Raw genomic sequence first — 24,996 nt, forward strand, 5'->3', positions numbered from 1 at the left:
GAAGAAACCATGGCTAAGAACCTAAGTTGTTGTTATTGTGTGCCTTTAAGTCATTTCTGACTTATGGCAACTTTAAGGTGAACTTTTCTAGATTTGCTCAGATGGATTTGCCTTAGTCGTAATACAGGGTAAATCTTTGCATGTAGAATTGCACAATTGATTGTGCTATGCAACCTTTCCATTCTGAACAGTAATATTGTCCAATTGAAGGCACATTCAAATTACCATCACATACCGCTGTATAATGACACCACATCAACTCCTCTTCTGCAGCTTCATACTGAATGCAGATCCTCTACATCAAACAGAACTGTCCAACTCCTTCTTAGAGGAACTTATGCATATGTAAGACACCAACAGGACTCCAGCACTCATCTATTGCAAATCAATATTTATGTCTGATTGCTGAGGTTACTTGACATAACAGCAGAACACAGGTCTGTGAGGAAAAATAATTGCCATCACCTTTGTTACTCCCCAAATTTTTCTTTTGCTGCTGTTAATCTCCCTGGGAGAAGAAATGAGAAAACCAGCTGACTAACATATAGCTTGGTGAGAATACACCAACTCCGTTGAATCATTGTATAAGACATGCTACTCAAGCTTTTCGAAATGCAGAACAATGCTAAAAATTAGCCCTTTGCCATTCTTTTAATTATAATTATCTGTACTGTCTTTATCATCCCAGTATAACTCATTTATATTGTACACATTACATTGTTCTTTTGTTTTAACATACTAAAATGTGGGGTTTTTTTTTTTTTTGTAAAATGCTCTTTTTAAACTCCTTCACTTGAAATATGATGTCCAGGGGAGGGTGACCAAAATGGTAAAAGGTCTGTATAGCATGCACAGGAGCGGCTTAGAGAGATGGGTATGTTTTGCCTGGAGAAGAGAAGTTTAAGAGGGATTATGAAAGCCATGTTTACATATTTGAATGAATGCAATCCTCAAGATGAAGTAAGCTTGTTTTCTGCTGCTCCAGAGAATAGGACACAGAGCAATGGGTTCAAACTATAGGGATAGAGATTTCACCGAAACATTAGAAAGAATTTATTGACAGTAAGATTTGTTCAACAGTGAAAAATGCTGTCTCGGGTGTACTGGAATCTCTTTCTTTGGGATTATTGAAGCATATGTTGGATGGCTGTTGAGAGTTCGTTGTTCCCTGTATGCAGAAAAAATGGACTTGATGACCCTTGTGGCCTCTTCCATCTCTATAATTCCATGTATCTATGATTCTATGATACCTGACATCTTAGGTGGTTAAGTGCAGAACAAAGATCCAGCCACGTGGCTCTTCATCCCAACTCCCATCTTCCTCCTTCAGACTTCACCTTGTTTCTCTGAGGAGTGAGGGAGGTCTGTGACCACTTAGTGGCCATCTGTGAATGGTTTATTGGCTTGAATGTGGAATAGGACTCAGGGAGACCAGGATTCTAATCCCCACTTGTCCATAGAATCCCACAAGGTGAGGTTGTGCAAGAACACTTTTTCATTCTTAGAGAAAGGCCATGGCTAGCCTCTTCTGAACAAATCTTACCAAGAAAGCCCTATGATAAATTTAGCTGTGGGTCACCATCACTTGGAAAGAACTTAAAGGCACACAGGCCACAGCAGAATGGGAGATGGCAGAGATGCATCTGGCTAAAGTCATAAAGTAGATCTCCATCATGGGATGGGAACCAGCAGGCTCCTTGGCTAAAGAAGGGTGTTAACAACATTTTAAAAATAATTCCAGACTATAATAAATGATGTTTTTATTGTTGTATGTTCAGCTATAGGCACATCATCAGTTGCTTCACCATCACTCTCCACCAGCCACTAACTTAAAATGGAAAGGGTCTCCCAGAGCAACATATTGGTTTTTGAGAACACTGATAGTGAAATTCCTCATACTACAAAAGCATAATCCGTCCTCCCCACAAACCCTATTATTGTGCTGATGGATGTCACCAAAAGGATACCAGCTGGTGTATTTTAACTAGCCATTTTAAGCTACTTTGGATATAACAACATCTGTGGGGAAGTAATATATAAGTTAATTTTATATTTTCCCTTATACACGAATTGCATTTGTTGACTGTTTTCTGCTGCAAGATGAAGCAGCCATCTACCAAGCCAAGAGGAATGGCAGCTTAGGTAAGCAACCTTTTTCCGTGACTCTTAAAGACTGGTTAATCATTTGTCACTGGTATTCTTATTGTCAGATATACTTTGTGTATGTTCATTTTCACTGACATGGTTTGTGCCAGAGTCTTGCAATCTTAACATCAGCATTTCTGAGTATTATTGTGGACAAATACTGAAGTTCTTCAGAATGATCTCTCAAAGGGGAGGGGGTAATTATAAAATTCTGGATGCGTTCAGGTTGGAGTTAGATCTTTTCTGAGGAAAAGCAGTCAGCATTCCACAGTTGTTCATAGCAAAATTGCAATTGACAATGTGTTCTTTCTATGTCAGGAATCTACCATGAGGCTAAGCATGCAAATGACTTTTGAAAGCGGATAATGACAGGACTTGATTAATATCAGTTGACAGCCAGGTCCAGGCAGAAAAGCAGTGGAATGATTGATTTACTCAAATGTACACAGGGTCGATTATATGACCTCAATTCCATTTCAGAAAGTATAAGTAGAAGACCAAATGTTGAGCCTGAGGAAAGCAAGATTCTGGACCAGACAACTTACAATAGTACAATCCATATACTTAACAGGCTAAAGAAACACAATTCACTTGATCAAATGATTCACAATTAGATTGGTATGATACAAATACCACACTGTACACATTTTGATCAACCCAGCCAACACCAATCTCTTCTGTGTTTTCTTGAATCAGGGTCTCATTTCCTTATTTATTTATTTATTTATTTTATATACTGCCCTTCTCCCCCAGGGGGACCCAGAGCTTCCTTCCCAAGAATCCTATGCATCTGAAGTGGAAAAACCCACCATCATTATGGATGATTCTGGGTAATCCTTTTGTAGCTCTCATAGAATACAAGAGCACTTCAAGGGATGCTGTTATTTCTCCACATGGATTAAGTAGGCATTTTGCCTACTTGAGTCTCCTTCAAAGCTGAACATCTTACAAAACAACCTATACTGCAGTCTTTACAGGAACCCTGTCTTCTATATAAGGGGCATGTTCTTCCCTGCTGCGTCACCAAAGTTATGGAACATTTATCCAAGGGAAGCCTGGTTTCATCTTTGTTCTTGTCATTCAGTGATCAATTAAAATACAGTTCAATCAACTGGTTTTCTTAAATTACTGTGTTAATTACAAACTGATATGGTTTAAGGACCTCATCACATTAAGTTGCACCATGCCCCACATTACCCAGCTTCCCCCTTATCTCATCCCATGGGGAAGCATCCTCTGTCAGGCTCCCCCCCCCCCTCACTCCCAGTTGATTCCTATGCAACATGGAAAATCTCTCATGTTGCCACAGCTGTGACATATGGTGATTCCTCTTCATTTGTGCCACAGAGCGCCGCTGGAAGTAGAACTACATCATGGGATGGGGGCCAGTGGACTCAATGGCTGAAGATGGGTGAAAGCAGTGCAGGATGGGCAATTTTGCCCGTATGATGAGGTGGTAAAACCATCACTCTACATCTCCCTGACTGGCTTATCCAATTCTGATTTACACAACAGAAGCAACTGTGAGCGACAGAAGTCTTTTCTCCTGTCGATCAAGACACAAGAGTCTATAGGTACATCTACACTGTGGAATCAATGCAGTTTGACACTACTTTAATTGCCATGGCTCAATGCTGTGAAATCATGGAAGTTGTAGTAATACACAATTGTTAGCATTTCCTGTCAAATATTACTGGTGCCTCACCAAACTACAACCCCAATTATTGCATATCATTAAATCGCAGCAATTAAAATGGTGTGAAACTTCATTGATTCTACAATGTAGATGTACCCTACATTCCCACCACTTCCTTTAGTAATGTTACTCCTTTGTAATATGATTAACAGTAGAGCAGACCATCATTGCTCACAGTGGCATTATTTCATGATGGGGAAACTTTTACAATCTGTACTTATTTTCTTCACTATTGCACTATTGGCCTTTGTGATGAGGTCCTTTGGGGAAGAATATTCCAGCCAGCAGTTGTCCTCGATGCCTTGGCAGTCCCTGACTTTTCAACCATTATGATGCCTGCTCTGGTTTGGCTGACATGATCCCTCATTGTTTCATGTGATTTGAACCAATCAATAAAATGTCCTCACTGCAGTCATACCCTTAAGCCACAGGACGAGATCAAATATTTCAAACCAAGTGCTTTAGGTCCAAGGAAAGCTTCACAGAAACCTTTGCCAAAAACACATGCTTTCTCAAGTCACCAGGAAAAGGAAAAACATATTTCCGTTATGCTACTGGGCCATTAAAAGAAAACCTGGGGTTACTGTCCTAATCTGTAAGTCATGAGCTTGGTGAAATGTTCTTCACCTTGGAGGAAATGTTCTTTGCAAGCCCAAATAGTCTATAATACTGTGAACATGAAGCAAGGCTTTGCCCCCCACACACATTTGCACCATAAGCACTGACTAAACACAGCAAGATAGCAATCAGCCATACACTGGAGTGACATAGCAACCCACAAGCCTACCTTCCAAATCAACTCCGACTGAAAACTGAATTGGAGACAGATAACAGCAATGTGAAGAGTCGGCTGGGTTTGACAGCTAAGATCACACGCACGCTAGAGGCATTTCCAAACAACTATCTGCAGAGAATTATAAAGAAATTCAAGTGGAGCAAAGGGAGAATTGTAGCAGGCAGAAGCCATCTGGATAAAGGGTGAAAGAAATAAAAAAGAAGAAAAAGATGGTGTGTGTTGGATTAATGCCAGCAACTTCTTCCTGGTTTTAAAGAAGGAAAGCTTGGAGAATAGGAAGAGAATGCTTCAAAATAACATGGAAATAGGTGCAAATGAAAATATTGCATTAGTCCTGTTTGTTTTTTTTCTATATTCTCCACATGCTTGAGAGTGAAAATACACAGGTTAACTCAACTACAATCCCATTCCCTCATTCCCATTGCCCATTACAACTTGAATGATAAATATTGGGATCCATCCTCAGCAGACTCGTGTCTAATTGTATCCATATGCTGTGCTACTGTTTATAGTCCAAGAGGATCTTTGAACTTGTGGCACAATACATCATGATTGTTGCTTTGCTCAGCCAAGGCACACTCTCTCTTAAAATCTTCAAAAATAGTCCTTGTTAATTTATGGGCAAAGATCAGGGACTAACACTATGTTCAGACATTAAGCTGCAAAGACAAACGAGAAGAATCAGGTGTTGGATGGAAAACAAGGTATGTTCTTATAAAACCATGCTTTCAAGGAAGGATACCTGGATTGGGATATTTCTATAGGGCTACACATTTCCCATTGGGTTTTATATGAAAGAAACAAATCCAGTACTTGATTTACTCAAGTAGAAATTAGCTGTTTTTGTTTGCAGGCATATGCTTTTGCAGGTGGCTGGTAGTGATTATGATTATGCAGATTACTGCATTTAAGGGGCAAAAAGGGTTAATTACGTGATTTCTATTGAGCCACTTTGGTCCTGTGAGAGGAAAAAGGCAGAATATGACGACGACAACAACAACAACAACAACAACAACAGGTGATTGATGGCACAAAAAATGAGTAACTCTATGTAGGTATTCATATGAGAGTAGAGACTGAGTCTTGCATGCAGCCTCACCATGGACATTACATTCATGTGTCAGATGTGCAAGTCTGTGTGGTTTGGTCTCTAGTTCTGGGAAACAAATTATTTTCTTATTCGTGATTGGGTTGCACTCCCTCAGAAGGATCTTGTGCATAGTCTGGGGTTGCCCCTTGTTCCATTTTTTCCTGGAGAACCAAATGGCACCAGCTTCAACTAGTATAATGACTACCAACATTCCTTAGCTCACCATAAAGGACCAGACACAGAGCTTTTTCTATTTCTGCCCCTGCCTTATGGAATGCCTTGCCGCCCTACATGAGAGCCATGTGTGCGTTAGGGCCTTTTACCCTAGCACTCAAGACCTGGATCTTTACTAGAGCTTTTAATCTATGTTAATTTTATTAATATTTGTATGTATGTATTTTTATCCTTTACAGTTTTATCTTGTAAATCGCCTAGAGCAGGGGTCCCCAAACTAAGGCCCGGGGGCCGGATGCGGCTCACTGAAGCCATTTATCCGGCCCCCACGGCACAAGGGCTGAAGGGGGTTGGGCTAAATGACCCAAGGGTTCTCTTCTTCTCTTACAACCATTATTATTATTATTATTATTATTATTATTATTATTATTATTATTATTATTATTATTAACATTAAGGCTGGATGGCCATCTGTCAGGGGTGCTTTGCTTGTGCTTTTGGTCCACAGAGGTAGAAGAGGGTTAGACAAAATGGCCCAAGGGGTCTCTTCCAACCATTATTATTATTATTATTATTATTATTATTATTATTATTATTATTATTATTAATTAACATTGATTTTGGGTGGCCATCTGTCAGGGGTGCTTTGCTTGTGCTTTCGGTGCACAAAGGCAGTAGGGGATTGGACTCAATGGCCCATAGGGTCTCTTCCAACCTTCTTTATTATTATTATTATTATTATTATTATTATTATTATTATTATTATTAACATTGAGGCTGGGTGGGCATCTGTCAGGGGTGCTTTGCTTGTGCTTTCGGTGCACAAAGGCAGAAGGGGATTGGACTCAATGGCCCAAAGGGTCTCTTCCAACCCTCTTTTTTTATTATTATTATTATTGCTGTTGTTATTATTATTATTATTAACATTGTGGCTGGGTGGCCATTTGTCAGGGATGCTTTGCTTATGCTTTCGGTGCAAATAGGCAGAAGGGGATTGGACTCAATGGCCCAAAGGGTCTCTTCCAACCCTCTTTTTATTATTATTGCTGTTATTATTATTATTATTATTATTATTATTATTATTATTATTATTATTATTATTATTATTATTACTCGGTGGCCAACTATAGTCTGGCCCTCCAATGGTCCGAAGGATTGTGAACTGCCCCCCTGTTTAAAAAGTTTGGGGACCCCTGGCCTAGAGCATCGTGGATGGAGGGCGATTAATAAGTAATTAAATGATGATGATGATGATGATAACTTGACTATAGGAGTCAAGGCATTAATTGCAACATTGACCAGATTCTTGAACTGCAATATGGGTGACTTCTCTTGGGGCTGGGCCAATAGCTGTGGCAAAAAATAATAAATAAATACATCCATAAATAAATGAGTTATTGTTGAAGCATCTTCTCAGCAACATAGAATCATAGAATCATAGAATCATAGAATAGTAGAGTTGGAAGAGATCTCATGGGCCATCTAGTCCAACCCCCTGCCAAGAAGCAGGAAATCGAATGCACCACCTCTGCTAAAAAAAACTTCACTGACTTCTATTGTACTATCAGAGGAGGTCTTAAGGTTCTGTTATGTGGGATAAAAAAAAATCCTAAACAAAGGATCACACAGTGACCATGTCCCAGTATGATAAATGCTCAGTTGCTATGCTCCCCAGAATTAACACTTGTTGCACTCTTATTAATTCATCATGCTTTTTGGAGATCTCTCTTATAGCTATGAGGGACACTGCTATAGCACCAACTTTTTGGAATCTCCTCCCAATTAATAGTAGGCAAATCCTTGCTTAATATATAATTTCATTCAGTATCTCTCTAATTTATGATCTGGCTATGGTGGCTTTCTTGATTAAGTAACTGCTTTTTATTTATGATTTGCTATCTTCCTTTTTTGCATTGTTCTATTGGGAGTTTTTATGCTTTACTAATCTTGTTTTCTATTATTCAACAGTATATACTGTTGGATATATGAATGAAGATCTTTCTATGTTATACCTGTTATTTGAATTATCAGGACCTTGTGACTGTTGCCACTTAACATGTAAATTGTTGTTTCCTCAAATTAAAATAAAATCAAAGATATAGACAATGCATGGCCACTTTGCAACCACTTTGTGGTTACAGTTTCCTCCTGACCTTGCAGAATAAGTGATTCATGTGGGAGGAATTCCTATCACAGACATTGCACATATGGTGAGAATGTGGAATTGTGGTATGTAAAGCTTCATTATCACTGCTGGCAATGATAAGGAATATGGTGATAATGGTAATAATGATGGTGATGACCACAATGACAGGAAGCTGTTGTGGGATGGCAGTCCATGACCCACGACAGTAAGGGGACAAAGCGGAATGCTACCCAGAGTTCCCCCCGCTGGCCCCCAGCTTCTGGATCTTGTTGTGATGTCCTTATTCTCTTCACTTTGTATCCTTAAGAGAGAGGGGGGCTTCCTTCAGACTGCTCCATAAGTTTGGGAAATATTGGGTGTTCTTGCTTGAGATTTCAAGGCTTATAACATTTAGTCATTACCTAAGTATACAGAGTTTTTGACCTTATTTTGTTGGTTGTTGTAATGCTATTCCAAATATGCACATTTCTTTTCAATTTCTCTTTTTTCTTCCTGGTGTGTAATTAAATTGTGGAGTGGATATGCTTTCCTACCATCCCTACCATCCTCACCATGAACCCAACACATTACTTAGTATGATCTGCCTCCACTATCCATGTTTCTCATCTATTTAGTTTTTTGTGGGGGTGTGTTATAGCCTGGCAAGCATTGGATGAGCTTTCTGAGTGCTCAGAGGATGTGGAAGGGGATGATGGGTTGCAACCTGTAATTTCTGAAGAAGGTAAAGTTTTTGAATCTCCAGGCTGCTTCCAGGCAATGGGAGAAAGTGATATCAGTTCCCATGGGAATAGGCCAGATTGGCCTTCAGAGGAGAATGTGGGAGACAAAGGTTTTCCAGAACAGGCCACCTTGAAATTAGGAGGCAGAATGTAAAACAAACTCATTTTTCTCAGAGGCTTAGAAATAAGAAGAGAGAAAACAGGTGTATGCGAAGTGATGTCACAGGAGGGATTAAGGCTCTTTAAATGGTTTTGTTGCAGCCCAGCCTCCATCTGAGCTGTCAGCTGAGCCTGAGGTTGGGCCCTTCAGCCTATGATTGTCTCTGCACCTGCCTTGTCAGAGGTGCAGCTAGAGTTTGTCCCTCTACCTGCCTTGCCAGAGGACTCTGGATTTGGGGCTGAGATGCAACCAGAGTTTGTCCCAGTGGATTCTGGGACCAGAGACAGAATGGTTGCAAGTAGGCAGTTTGAACCACATTCCTCAAAGCAGTCAAGGTCGGATCTCCTGGTGCCAGGTGGACATTCCAGTTTGGATGCTGGAAGTGATAAATTGGAGAGGGATAATGAGCTTGATAGGAGAACGATAACTCAGTTGAGAAAAAAAAGTATGTTAGGAGGAGTAGGCGTTTGGTTTTGAAACGAAATAATGAGCAACCTTCTCATGAGATGGAACCTTGAATTTCCTTTAAGAAGGGGTGCTTTCTCTGACATAGTCAGAGGTGGTATCGTTGCAAATCCAAGAAGGAAGTTCTTTGCTTTGTGTGTATTTCTGCAGGTTTGTATCTTGATTCAAGTTCCAGCCTTGCTTGTTCCTGTGTTTCCAGTTGAATGCTCCCATATTTTGCAGTTTGGATTTTTGTTCCCACCAAGAACTTTGCCTTGTGTTCCAGCTTGGACTCTGTACCTTAGACTAAACTTGGAGTTTTGTTCCTGCATTCCAGTGTTGCTTTCTGTGTTTCCAGTTTGATTCATGCCTTGGATTAATCCTTGAAATCCTATTTAGACTATTCATGATATATTTCTTGGGAGTTACTTTGATATCCAGTTTGGACTATGTTCTTTAAGTGATTCTTATAGACTCTTGCTTCAAGATTTTCAAGTACTTTGTTCTTGTGGATTTAAACCCATTTTATTGACTCTGAACTTTAATTTTCTATTGCTTGCATAAAATCTTCAATAAACAGCTTACTTGTTTATATTCTGGGGCTCCAGTATGGTTTTGAGGTGCCTACACAGCCTAGGGGTGCAACAGGTTTCTGGGCTCTCAGGCCTTTAGTGGGAACAACTTTGTAAAAGAGGAAACAGCTCTGGTCCTAAGTTCCTGGTTCCTGTATCTCAGGATTCTTGGTTTGATTCCTGTTCATGGCTTGATGTTCTTGGGAGTTTTGCTTTTCTTGTATTCCTGTTTTCATGTTTATGGATATAACTTTTGAACAATACCCTGCGTAAGTATTCTTTTGCTTTGTGTTAACTCAAGTCTCAGTGGATTGCTTTTTGATGCCTTAGTTCAAAAGCTGATGAACTCTTGATCTCATTGGGAATTACTTTTTGTAGTTTTGCTGCTTCTAGTTTGACTTGCTTTTTCGTTTTATACTTATTTATTAATAAACTTTTACTTATTGGATTATCTCAACGTTGTGTGGTGTTGGGTGAAAAGGTATTCCAGAGCTACAGTGCAACAGGGTGGGGGTATAGCTATAATTCTAAAGTCATATAAGGCTATACTCCTTTAGCACTAAAAAGAAGTGGGAAAGAAACATTCAGTCTGGTAACTAAAAATGCAATCAGGGAAAGACCTTTAGCAGGAAACCTCTGTGTCAAAGTCTACACTTCCATTCAAAATTTCATCAGTAGGGTTTCCCCAAAATATAGAAAGAGGAACTAAGACAATGGATAAAGACATCTGAAATTTACCTTAACCTGTATCAGGATCTCACAGGAGAGAGAGTAAAATACCATGTAATGGGAATAAAAAGTTATGGTTAGTACTAGAAATGTATGGGGAAAACACTGGGATATAACAACCCAATAAGGGACCCAATAAGTGAGGTTAAAACTCCAACCAAATCCTAAGGTTTTTGTTCAGAAAAGCCCAGAGACTTTCTAGGAAACCTATTCCATTAGCTTTCAACTACAACATACCAGTCTCAATATAAGTCTTAATAGAATAACCTGAAATCCACAAAGCGCTGGACCAGTTATGGAAACCAGCCTGGAGAAAGAGGTAGAATAAACATCTTTACATAAGTACGGATTGTAGAAAGAATAGACAAATATTTAACTACAAGAACCTCAAAGCTTTCTGGGCTGCATTCCAAAATGAGAATCTCTCGGCTACCAGCAGCAGTATCTTTCCTACAACACATGCTTGGAAAAATTCACTTAGAAACTCAGTAGAGCAAACTATCAATAAATGTTCATTGTCTCACCCTCCCTAGAGTTCTTTATGTGATGGATTGGCAAGCCCATATTTCTTGGTATGGAGAGAGGGGTAGTTGATACATATTTGCAAGAAAGGGGCTGTCTCTTTCCCCCAGGGTTGATTGAGTTAAGAGTGGCAGCATTCACAACAAAAACCATTTGTCTTTCTTGGAGTTAGAGCTATTTTGCATAAAAATGGTTTCAGGGAATAGGATAAACTCAGGAAATTATTCCCCATAAATTGATTGATAGTTATGTGAATGGAAAGCAGATACCGGTGGCTGAACTGATATTTTCAGGAAGCATTTCTGAAGCAAATACCGGTGACAAGCAAAACAGTTTTAGATCTTACCTATAAATTGTTCTCTTTTTTAAAAAAATCAACTGAGCCTGGATGTTATCCATTCAAGAGTTCTTAAAGAACTCAAGTGTGACATGACTGAACATCTAATAAAAAGATGTAATATAGCTCCAAGATCAGAGAAATTGAAAGTGGCCAATGTAACATTTTTTAAAAAACAGGAATCCAAAAAATGAAAAATACAGTTCTGTCAGACAGTGATAGCTCTTGGACTAAACAGGGGATGGGAGGGGAGTTAACTCCCAAATTTCAGGACAATGCTTCCCCTCCCATTCCACTTCACTCAGAAGCTAGCTATTCAGTTAGCTTAATTTCTTTTTCAGAAGCAATGTGACCCTAGGGTTGAAAAAGATGCCCCATCACCAGTTAGAAGTGTAATAGGTGTACACTGGTGAGTTTTGAGGTAAACATGTCTATAGTACGTAGGAAAAGGGTCCCTGAATTTGCGATCAATAGCCCAATGACACTATTAATACTGTGTAAGTTTTTAAATGTAAAAGTCAGATTCCACACTGGAGGTTATTAGGAAGGGAATTAAAAATAAAACAGTCAACATCATGATGTTTTTCTACAAATATTACTTTACTCTGTACATTTTTGACTACTGCTACACACACCAAAGATATTAAAGATTGGTAAAAGTTACAGAAAATGCAAGCAATAGGAATGTGGGTTTTCTGCTATGAAGAAAGGTTAGAATGTTTTGGATTCACTTGCTTATAGAGAAAGGGTTAAAGTTATGTGTGGTTTGGAGAAAAGAAGACATCTTACAGTACTAGGACGTGTAATCAATGGAAATATTTTAATACTCCAGAATGATAGTTGCCAGTCTACTGCAAATGTTTTGGAATTCAGCTGCCAAAATTCTGATTTTGGAAGTTGAAATCTAAAACGTTTTAAGGACCAAAGGCTGAAACCACTGCTCCAGAATATTCCATATATGCTTGATATGGATGAATCTGCAAGGAGCTAAAGATGAGACGCCAAGGAACACTTGGTGATAGAAGATGAGAAGAGCAATTGTGGCTTCAGAATATGTATCCTGCCAGAAACACCCCCACTGACCCACACAACTCAAAATGGCTGGAAAAATATGCCTACCCAGAACCAGGTCACTTTTCAAGGCCTTCTGGAGATGTAAATTTATTCCAAAACTGGGGAAGTAGAGGCACTGGCCTGGGGCGGTTGGCCCCAAGGCAGCATTCGTGTTTTCTCCTCTCTGTGGAATGGCTCTCAACATATCCATGGGCCATATCAAAACCCATAATGGTGGTCCCAAAAACTGCCCTTGAGTTATACACGATGTTGAATGCAAATTGTCACTCCTGGAAGTGTCCAGGGCGTGGGAGGGGCTGAAAGCCATAAAATCAGTCATATGGGTCTCATGTGGACCCACAGTCATTTTTTGCAGCCCTTGCTCTATGTCACAACAGCTATGCTCAGTTTTAGGCATCTTGCAAAAAAAAAAAAAATACAGTGGTACACCAAGGCTTCTCTTATTTCCAAGTCTCAATTTTTCATTTTTTTAAATTCTCTCTCGCTTGACTGAGATTTGTGCTTCCAAGTAGCTTATGTTCAGAGGGTCAGACCTTAAACGTTTCATTGTAAAAATGGATTTTAAAATCCTGGTCATCTTGCTTCATAAGCAGTAAACTGCACCCACAAGGTATTAGTCAAAATCTGATGTTCTGCTCTACTGCTTAAGTGTGATTTTATATATTTTATATTGATGTTTTATTATCCTCTTGGTTGAATACCAGCAACATTATATGTTGCTGAAGATAGCAACAGATACCTAAAATAAATACATTTATATGGTGTTCTTTGCTCAGCTGCACCAAGGAAGCTAGAATCTTATTGAGGAATGAAAGGACAGCTGTGACAGGAATGACTATTGGTTATTAGGACAAGAAAAGACAGCCACCTTTCCACCTCCAGCAGCCTTGATAAGAACTGAGCTGGTCTGTGCACACCATACAGTATATTTGGATTTTACAGTGTATTAAGTTTAAAATAACCTTCCTTTCACCAGTACTGTTTGATCCGCTCTTTATCCCCAAACCCTTGCAAATTACAGAAAATCTTTTGAAGTTAATTGCTTTACATAATAGCTGGATATTGTCTTACTTCAAGTTGTCCAGTTATAGTGGAAGCTCTAGTCACATTCTAATGGTGGAATGCTGTGCATATTTATTTCAAATTGAGACTTGCTTACTCCCAGGTGTGTGTTCATAAAAGCTTTGTGGAACCTTTTTGCTGGCACAGCACTCCTGCCCTCAGCAATGATCTGTTTGGGCTACTGGTCAGTAGTGGACAATTGGAGCCTTATGTATAACCAATCATTCTTGGTGAAAATTAAAGCACTGGTATTGCACCAAAGAACTTGAACTGATTTAAATGGATATACAATACAGAGAGATAGCCAGGTGGCCTGAGGCAAGTAACAACTTGTTTCTAATTGTTACGAACAAGAGACTGTTTGATATGTAGATTGTTATTCTCAGGCTTATGTCTACCTTTACAGAGGCTTGTTTATTGTTTTTATTTGGCAGATGTTATCTGTCTTATGGAGGCCTGAATGGACAAGAGCGCTCCAAGATCTTTGGTCATCAACTGCCTGGCTCACGTATTGGAAAGTCAGGGCTGTGGCTTACTTGATTGGATCAACCCACCTTCCATTTTGCCAAGCATTCAGTTCCTCTCCAGTGAGTTATAGCTCATGATATGGCAAAAGTACAACAGCTTCAGTTTAATCATCTCCATGTTTAGTGAGTATTCAGGCTTGATTTGTTCTCAGACCCATTTAAGGTTTTTTGTTTGTTTGTTTTTTTTTGAATGGAGGAAATCAAACTGGCGGGGTGACTGGATTGGGCCATGTGTATGTTCCCTTGTTCACTCAGGAGGGAGGGAGGGACAGAAAGGGATGGGATGGGATTGCAATAACAGAAGAAGGGAGTGCAGGTGATATCAGGTCTCTGGGACAGATATAAGGACTGCTTTCATTCTCCTACCATCACTGCCGCCATCTCACTGATCCACACTGTCTCTGTCATCCTCCCCTTGACTCTCTCACTCACTTTGTCCATCACAGAAATCCATGCACCAACTATCCTTCTTCCATCTGCTCCCCTATTACTCCCCCACCCCAAGCCATCTGAGCAAGTGAGTGAATGTTGAAGGCTACATCCCCACATGATCATATACCCTCCTACCTCCCTCTTCACCCCCATTCCCATACCCCCCCCCCTTGAGCCACTCTGCCAGCACAAGTATGATAATATGTTGGGGAGGGGGAGGGTTTACTGATATTTGCTATTTCTCTACTTTGTGAGGATCTTGTGGCTCTAACCCCACAAAAGTTCGAGGCTGACTGGAACCAGCCTAACTTTGACAGGGAATTCCACTGTCAGGGTGCTGCTACAGAGAAAGACCAGTCATATATGCATAGCCAATTTATGCTTGCAAGGTACTGAGATACAAAACAGGACCTCCACCAAGGATTCAAAATTTCTGGTAGGCTCATAGGAGACAAGTTGCATTTTCAAATATCCTGGTCCCAATCTGTCCAAAGTTTTGTAGATCAAAACAAGTACCTTGACTTGATCTCAAAAGCAAATTGGAAGCCAGTGTAGTTCTTGTGAAACTGGTGTTTATATTGTCTGTAAAACAGCCAACCACCAACAGTCTGTACTGTACACAGAGTGCAGTACAGCAGTCTAATCAGAAGGCAACTAAGTCATGAATCATTGGAGCCAGATCTCCCCTACCCAGGAAAGATCACAGCTAGTGCATCCTCTTTTTTTTTTTCGTGTCAGGAGCAACCGGAGTTGCTTCTGGAGTGAGAGAATTGGCCATCTGCAAGGACGTTGCCCAGGGGACGCCCGGATGTTTTGATGTTTTTACCATCCTTGTGGGAGGCTTCTCTCATGTCCCCGCATGGAGCTGGAGCTGATAGAGGGAGCTCATCCACACTCTTCCCAGGTGGGATTCGAACCTGGCAGCTTTCAGGTCAGCAACTCAACCTTCAAGTCACTTAGTCCACTACGCCATCTCTGCATCCTCTGAAAATGGGTAAGGTCACTCCTAGCAACTTCAGCTATCTGGGTTTCCAGGAGTAACTCTGGATCCAAGAACATCTCCAAGCTACAAACCCAATCTTTCAAAGGAAATAAACTGATCCAGAAGAGGTGATGATCCCAACACCAGATAAGCTTTCCTATTAACAAACCGCACAAGGACTTGGATGGGGCTTTGGTATGAGCCTGGGCATTTGGGGTCATTCTACAGACCATGCAGAGTTTTTGCCTTTTGGGAATCATTGCTTTTTTAGCTAGAGAGGGGACCAGCACTTAATGAAAATACAACCTTGGCACCCATAGAAATTCTATATTAGCTTTTCCCATCTGTGACTTGCACTAAGGGCAGCTCACACATGAGATGAGCTCAAAATGGGCAAATGTCAATCCTACCTAGACAAGATTTTTCAAAATAAATTGAAATGGTTAGTCACATCTAACCTTAGTGGCATAGATTTTAACGGCTCTTTTGTTGATAGAATTAATGTTGGATTTAGCTATATATCTCTTATGATTCTGGAACTTGCAAGCTCAGTTTAGAAATGAGGAATTTTACAGTTTCTCTACTATACTAGTAGGAGTCTGGTGACACTTTAACAGTCATGATGCCATCATATAAAATACTGGGATATGTCCTTTGATGAACTCTTAGTCACTTCCTCTTGAGCTACAGTGCTAGAGCTCTCTAGCAGAACATTCTAAGTCCCTCAACAAACTAATTCCCAGGGTTATTTAGGACTGAGAGACATCAAACTTCTATAACTATAAAATGTAAATGCATGCATACTGAATCCAGTTTGCCTTACTCTGTACAGCAGGGGTCCCCAAACTAAGGCCTGGGGGCCAGATGCGGCCCTCCAAGGTCATTTACCTGGCCCCCGCCCTCAGTTTTAGACTTAGGCTCAGGCTCGCCCAAAGTCTGAAATGACTTGAAGGCACACAACAACAAAGATCCTACTTAACTTGACTATCTCATTGGCCAGAAGAAGGCCCACACTTCCCACTGAAATCCTGAAAGATTTACAGCAGGGGTCCTCAAACCTTTGAAGCAGAGGGCCCGTCCACAATCCTTCAGACTGTTGAGGGGCCGAATTATCATTTGAAAAAAAATACGAACTAATTCCTATGCACAGTGCACATGTCTTATTTTTTGTAGTGCAAAACAGCAACAACAACAATGAAAGAACAATACAATATTTTAAAATGAAAACAATTTTAACCAACATAAACCTATCAGGATTTCAATGGAAAGTGTGGGCCTGCTTCTGGCCAATGAGATAGTCAAGTTAATTAGGATTGTTGTTGTTGTGTGTCTTCAAGTCATTTCAGCCTTACTGCATTTATTTACTACATTTATATCCCACCCTTCTCACCACAAAGGGGACTCAGAGCAGCTGTATGTACATACAATATATTATTAGCATAGTACAATATTAGCATTATATATTACTATATTGAACTATACCAATATACTGTAATATTATATGTAATATATAGTAAAGGTAAAGGTTTCCCCTGACGTTAAGTCCAGTCGTGTCCGACTCTGGGGGTTGGTGCTCATCTTCATTTCTAAGCCGAAGAGCCAGCGTTGTCCATAGACACCTCCATGTGTGGTGCTCATGTGGCCGGCATGACTGCATGGACCGCTGTTACCTTCCCACCAGAGCGGTACCTATTGATCTACTCACACTGGCATGTTTTCGAACTGCTAGGTTGGCAGGAGATGGAGCTAACAGCGAGCGCTCACTCCGCTTCTGGATTTCAACCTGGGACCTTTCGGTCTGCAAGTTCAGCAGCTCAGTGCTTTAACACACTTCGCTACCGGGGTTCCTTTTATGTAATATATAACATATAATTAATGTTATTATATGGCATTATTATTAGTATTATATTGTATAACATAATATTATCAATATAATGTGTATATACAATATATTATATTATTAAAACTGATATAAAATATTATATTATAAAACTGAGGGCGGGGGCCAAGTAAATGACCTTGGAGGGCCGCATCCGGCCCCCGGGCCTTAGTTTGGGAATCCCTGATTTACAGTATGTTGGTTAAAACTGTTTTTATTTTTAAATATTGTATTGTCCTTTCATTTACTAATATTGTGCTATGGTAATAATATAATATATTGTGTATACATATAATATTGATAATAACTTATTTATTTATTTATTACAGTATTTCCACCCCCGCCCTTGTCACCCAATAGGAGACTCAGGGTGGATAATAATAATAATACAATATAATAATATTGTATAATATAATAATAAAATAATATATATTATATATTATATATGAAATGTAATATTACTAATAATATTACGGTATAGTGGTATAATAAAATATATTAATATATAATGCTAATATTGTACTATGCTAATAATGTAATATATTGTATGTACATACAACTTGTAAGGCGCTCTGAGTCCCCTTCGGGGTGAGAGAGGATGGGGTATAAATGTAGCAAATAAATAAATAAATTGTTGTTGTTTGGGGGGGGGGGTGTTTACACTACAAATAAGATATGTGCAGTGTGCATAGGAATTTGTTCATTTTTTTTCCAAATGATAATTCGGCCCCTCAACATTCTGAGGGACCATGAACCGGCCCTCCACTTAAAAAGTTTGAGGACCCCTGCTGTACAGACTAGGCATGTCCGATGGATGAAAAAAATGTTTCAGTTCTCGTTTCTAAAGTAGAGGGCGCCGGCGCTTCGAAATAGAAACTATTTCTGATTTTTTTCATCCAAAAATTTCGGATATTTCCGAAAATTCGTAATGATTCTAAATGTTTCTAAAATGGTGGGAGCGCATGAGCAATCGCCAAAAAAAGGGCATCCGGGGTGGGACTTTTACAGGGCTCTCCTGCCCTCATTTCTAGAGCTATCCTCATCAAATTTGGTACAGTGGGAGAACACATTCAACACTCTTAGCTCAACAAATTGCAGAATGTTTCCTGTATCCTATGATTTTTGGCGAATTTTCATAACCTTTTATAATACACTATTTTTTAATATTTGCCTTGATATTCTGGGTTATATGGCTATGTGGAAGGACCCTCAGGGCTCTTCCGCACAGCCATATAACCCAGAATATCAAAGCAGAATAACCTACAATATCTGCTTTGAACTTTAATCTGAGTCCACTCTGCCCTATATCCCAGTTCAATGTTTGGTGCTATATTCGCAAATATAGCAATTCCTACATAACATTACCATGTACTGCTTTTCCTGTTGATTTGATGTTTTGGTGCTTAATTTGTAAAATCATAATGTAATTTGATGTTTAATAGGCTTTTTTTCTTAATCCCTCCTTATTAGCCAACTTATCCAATGTACTTTGAAAACTAGAAATAATCGCCTTGCACTCTTTAAATCAATGGTGCCCCTGGCTGACCTTGTGATCCCACAATAACACTCAGCCCAATGCCTTCAGATTTAAAACAGAGCAGATGCCAAGCAATGCCTTGGCCAGGAGTGCCAATTTACTTTAAAAACTAGAAATTGCCTTGCTATCTTTGCAAGCAAGGACTCTGGAGTGGAAATCAATGGTGCAAGATCCCACAAGCCCCAAGCCAATGCCTTAAATTACCCAAAATTTACACACTCACTCCCAAGAGAAGGAACCAGCCACAAATGCCTGACCCAAACCCAAAACCAAACCCCTCTGTTGCAACAGCCAGAACGGACCCCTTCACACACTCTCCCTCAAGACTCTCTGCTTGAACTGCACCACCCTCTCCGCACGGAGCCCATCCCAGAAAGGCTCGCCCGGGCTATACCACGGGCTTTTATGCCAATCTTCCACGTGGACGCAGAGGACACTAGCCCCCACCTTTGCATCCATCATGGAAGCTTCTGATTGGCCGGGGAGCGGCAGCCCTGTTAGGCTGCGCTAGGCTCCCATTCAAGCTAGGTTGCAGAAACAAAAAAAAAATATTTTTAAAAATATATTTAAAAAAAAATTGGGGAAAAAATTAACGAAATATTAAGAGACAATTAGAGAATGGGCCAACGATGGTTCAAATTACATTGCCGGTTGCGCCGTGAGACAACATCTTGGAACGCAATTCAAAAAGCGAGAACAATCCGATATAAATCCGATTTAAGACTCGAAACGATTTTTTGGACATCCCTAGTACAGACAGACAGTACAGAGTCTTTACTGTTCAGGAATACAGGTAGTGCCCAAGTTATGAACAAGATAGATTCTGTAGGTCTGTTCTTAAGTTGAATTTGTTTGTCACTGTGATAATTGGATTAAAAAAAATAGTTTGTTGTGGAAACAAAGTGGGTGAGAAAGCTTCAGTTGAGATGCCTTTTCCCCATGATAACATCCTCAAGAGCAAATTTCCCTTCCAGGGGGTAGATTTCTCTCATTTTCTGTTGTCGCACCCTCTTTTGTAACTATGAGTCCTTTTTAAGTCAGATGGTTGTAACTTGGAGACCGCCTGTAATTGCTTTTCAGCTAAAGAGATGACCAGCACTTAATTAAAATATAACTTAGCCATCCATAGAAGTTTTGTATTAGGGTTTTTCTTTTTTCGGCTGTGACTTGCAACTGAATGATGACATAGGGAAAATTCACACATGGCTGCTTTGCCCATAGCTGGTTGTCTCTGCTCTTAGTTGGCTGTCTCATTTCTTTTTTCATCTTTGAACTCAAGCTGCTGTGAGCATGGCAAGAAAATTGCCTGAAATGCATTCATCACAGACTGGATTTTACTATACCAGTCAACCCTTGGCTCCTTTTTAACCCATGCATGATGAATTCTGCTCTGGCAAAATGCAGGTAGTCATGCACAAACTAGCCATTTAAATTGATCATTCCATCCTGAATCCAAATACATTTACCTGATCTAACTGAAATAGACCTTATTTCAAAATAAAACCTATTTCCATGCTTGCCTGGCTACACAAATCAGTAAGCCATTTACATAGCTTCTGATAATAAATATGCACAATTGCTTTTTAATGGTAAATTAAGAAGAAAATCAGAAGAACTTGAGGATATATATCTCCTTACTGTGTGGAAAGAGAAAGACCTATTTAGATATAACAAAATTTATTTTGCTCTCTCTTTTTAAAATCTAACTTTTAATTAGCATGGTTTTATAAGATTCTCAAATACAGGAAACTGAGAAAACAATATGTGACCAGTACACATATGGAAATATATGGTCAGTACACAACATAAACTGGTTCACAGGCAGAAAATCAATACAGTTAATAATACTGGATAAGCACACTTGCATACAATTCAGTTCAAGAGCATACTTAGTCAGTCTGTGGACACAAAATTTAGTATTCATTCATTATGTGTGTGTGTGTGTGTGTGGATTATTTTCCCCCGCCGGGTAATTTGACAACAAAGTACTACTCTTCATTCCTCCAAAAAGGTAATACAAAGGACTAACAAAAGGCTGTGTTTCTCTAGAAAGGTATATGGTATAGCACATACCAGTGTGAGTGTGGAGATATACACACACACAATATGTATATGCATGCACACACTCATTTGTGTTTGATGTCTGAGAACTAACAAAATAATTCATGCAATATATATTTCACTCACAATGCCAGTGGTCAAACACAATCAATCCCCTGCTTTTCTCTGAAATAATCCATAGAATTAGTGGATGTTAATTTAGATCAGTGGTTCTCAGCCTGTGGGTCCCCAGGTGTTTTTGGCTTACAATTCCCAGAAATCTCAGCCAGTTTACCAGCTGTTAGGATTTCTGGGAGTTGAAGGCAAAAATATCTGGTTGAGACCCACAGGTTGAGACCCTCTGATTTAGATCCTTAAAAAAAGCCCTGTTGTATGTCCCAGAACCTTGTGAAATTAGGTTGGTGGGTACACTTAACAGAGCTTTTTCCATAGCAGCATCTCAAGTGTGAAACTTTCTATCCAAGGACGTTTTGCTGCTCCATCTTCTTTAAGCTTCCAGCAGACAGCCCAAACACTGCTGTTCTACATGGCATTCAATTTTTAAAATTTCAATTTTAAATGTTTCAAAATTGGATTCTAAAATTGTGTTTAGAGCGTTTAGAGTACTTTTAGTTCATAAAGAGTATTTCAATGTGTTTTAAAATATTTTTACCTTTCTTTGTTTTAAAATGGATTTCATTTGTTAACTGTCCCAGGAGCCCTTGTGTACTGAAAGGCAAGGCAGAAACACTTTAAATAAATAAGTAATTGACCTTTAACATTTAAAATAGGGCAACAAGAGATACTAAACTTATTAAGATGTACCTCCTCTGCTGATCTCCCCGGCCAAATCTTTAGATAAAATTCAATGAAAAAGCTTCTTTCGTTCTTTTGAATTATATCCATTACTATACCAATGCACCCATTTGTTACTTAACCATACATTACTCCTAGGATCTCTCACTCAAATTTATTCAATTAGGTCATAGTCCCTACTGGTTACTTACTAATATACTTGATGTTTTATGTCAAGAAGGAGGAAGAGGGGAAAGATTTCAATTAATTAATACTTCCCTTGTCTCCCAGGGTGGAATCCAAGATGGCCATCTTTAAGTGCGCCTTAATAACTCAATTGAGTTTAGCTCCCACCCAAGTAATTTCTGTTAAGAAAAGGGATATTTTGAAGGTTACACTGAAGGTCCCAATAAGATTGTTTTTTCAGATAATATATCTGACTTTCTCTGTGACAGCAAGGACAGAGGGCTTTTGACAGTTGTTAAATTAGAAAGCACTCCTAACTCACCAAGGTGACCAAGGTCTATCCTACCAACTGAGTCAAGACTAAGACAGATCAAGCTATGCTGAATTCAAGTCACTCCTACCCACAGCTGCTGGCAGTTACTTAGAACTACTATAGCCCTGCCTTAATGTTTGAGCATAGTGGCTCTGTTCCTGGGAGAAAGCTGAGTAAGATTGACTAAAATAGTTGCTATTATTATCCTTGTTTGAATTATTGTCCCTCCCCTGACATACTAGCTTTCTAGCAGCTGGAGGGGACAAAAACAAGCTGAGTGGAGTCATTGGACAACAAGGCAGGTTTCCTCCAAACCTCGTGGGGGCCTTTGGAAGTCCCAGAGGATGAAATCATCATTGCATGCATCCCTTCCTCCAAGCACAATAAGACCATATCATGTGGGGAGGAAAATGGTGAAGCTGGACTAAGAAGTAAGAATAGTTCTGGAGTCTCTTTTTAAAAAGGGGAAGAAATCTAAAAGGGGCTTCAGAAAGATACTTTTAACACTTGAGAAAACATTTTCCATGCCCCTCTACCTGCTCAAGTCTTTGAATGACTAAGTGATGAAGCATATCATCACATCAATGGACTCTTACTTTTTACAGGAGTTGTTCTTACCAGAATAAATGGTACCACACAGCTTAGTGAAATTCAAAAAGGGCTTTGTATCCTGCATCATATTGCTGGACTGGGAAGCAGATTTTTAAAAGGCTTAATTAAGATAAGGATGAACGTAATTGTGCAATAGAGTAAAACACCCTCCTTTGTGCTATGACACTTATTTTGGCTGCTTGCTTAATTCTTCCCTTGATGATCTTGTTAAACTCTTTAACAAACAACACAATGGCATTTTTAATAACCAGTTAACTGATGAGACCAATTCCTTTCACCAAAGCTTTCTCTGCATACTCTAATCCTTAAAAAAAGGCATCAGAAATGGGCAAACGGTCAATACCTTTAAAAAAAGATGGTCCAAGGGTGCCAAGATTCAGGTTGTGTCTGTCTCACCTTGAATAAAAATTCACATAGATATTGCAATGCCAGTGAATCAATTCTTAGCAGGAAGCATCATAAATGCATTGCTGATGAAAGCTGCTGGACTTACAAAGAATGGAAAAATCTCATAGAAATCATGCCAGTTCTAGCCACAAACCACTTAAGCCCATTCATTCAAGAGCTGAACACTGTTCTGCTTGTGTCCTGCTTGTACGCTTCCCATGGGCATCTGCTCAGCCACTGTGAAAACAGAAGGCTGGACAAGATAGCCCAGCATGCTCTTCTTATGTGAAATGCCTTAGAAATGCCAGCCACTTTCAGATATCAAAGATGGCTCCAGAGATCCTTCTGAGAATGATTGTGCTTTATGTAGTCCCAGTAATGGTGAGGGGAAGGCATGAAGAAGAGATACATGGTTTCTTCCTGCTTTGGGTGTTATACTAGAAATGCCAAAGTGTGTGTGTACTCATGCATCAACTGTCCCTACTTTGACACCCCACCCGTGCCCTAGTTAGAGGTCCTAACTCTTGATCTGAGAGAAGAATTGTTCCACAAGAGCATCACAAAAAGCCTTCCATTAGGCCAGCCAAATGCAATGACCTGGATGTCAAAAGTGAGGAAAATCCCTGGAACAATATGTTTTCTGTCATTCATTTCCCCTTGTTTCCAGCAATAATTGTTGGCTCTGATAATAAACAGAATCTAGTTTCAGCCAAAATTGCGGGGAGGGAGAAAATATGCTTCTGAAAACTATGTGATATTTCTGCAGCAGATTCATCTGAGAGAGGACCACGTTTTCAAATATTGCAATAGGTCAAACAAGATGAATTGTTCTAAGGACCTTATCACATTAGGAAATACTCCATTTCTGAGACTGTGAATGATTTTGAATGGGTCCCATCACATGACGTTTGCCCCATCCCATCAGTATTCCATTGAAATTCATTTGCAAAGCATCACAAAAACGAATTATTTGCAGACAGAATTCTAATCATGTTTTTTCAGGTACTATAGATTCTTCCATTGCTGAAGCACTGTTTTTGTGTGATAGGAAAACCTGTATGCACCCATCAGAAACAATACGACTTGTCATCTGTGGGCAGAGTCTCATGACCACAGACTTTTTATGATGGAAGTAGCTGCCATTTCTGTTTTGGACATTAAAGGGGAAAGAACTCCAGGATTACTGAAATTGCTATTTGCCATTTTACCTCATTACAGTAGAGTCTCATTTATCCAACATAAACGGGCTGGCAGAATGTTGGATAAGCTAATATGTTGGATAATAAGGAGACATTAAGGAAAAGCCTATTAAACATAAAATTAGGTTATGGTTTTACAAATTAAGCACCAAAACATCATGTTATACAACAAATTTGACAGAAAAAGTAGTTCAATACGCAGTAATGCTATGTAGTATTTACTATATTTATGAATTTAGCACCAAAATAGCATGATATATTGAAAACATTGACTACAAAAATGTGTTGGATAATCCAGAACGTTGGATAAGCGAGTGTTGGATAAGTGAGACTCTACTGTATATTCTTTAATGCTTTAATGGAAATCTGTGCAAGTTCTTCTCTCCATGGCATTTGCATATGCAATAGAATGTTAATATTTAAAAGAACTTTAATTAGTAG

Source organism: Anolis carolinensis, chromosome 2 (genome assembly GCF_035594765.1).
Source record: "Anolis carolinensis isolate JA03-04 chromosome 2, rAnoCar3.1.pri, whole genome shotgun sequence".
Lineage (NCBI taxonomy): Eukaryota > Metazoa > Chordata > Lepidosauria > Squamata > Dactyloidae > Anolis > Anolis carolinensis.